This window comes from Penaeus monodon, chromosome 20 (genome assembly GCF_015228065.2).
Source record: "Penaeus monodon isolate SGIC_2016 chromosome 20, NSTDA_Pmon_1, whole genome shotgun sequence".
In the NCBI taxonomy this organism is placed as follows: Eukaryota; Metazoa; Arthropoda; class Malacostraca; order Decapoda; family Penaeidae; genus Penaeus; species Penaeus monodon.
In genome coordinates, this window is record NC_051405.1 from 2,044,848 (window position 1) to 2,045,077 (window position 230).

Here is a 230-nt window from a genome sequence, read left to right on the forward strand (position 1 = left end):
CCAACCCCTCCTCCTCCTCTCTCGCTGTCCATCAATCCAAGTATTTATCTTTCCGCTTGTCCTAACCCCCCCCCCCCCCACACTCCGCTGAAGACCCACGCAGTTTCAGGAGGAAATATTCCCTCTGATCCCGCGCATATTTGCCTTCGGGATCACAAAGAGCCGAGTGGGCAGCCGACGGCGCGGCTGGACTCGCTAACCCCTCCGCTGAGAGATTTGAGGCTCAGCTC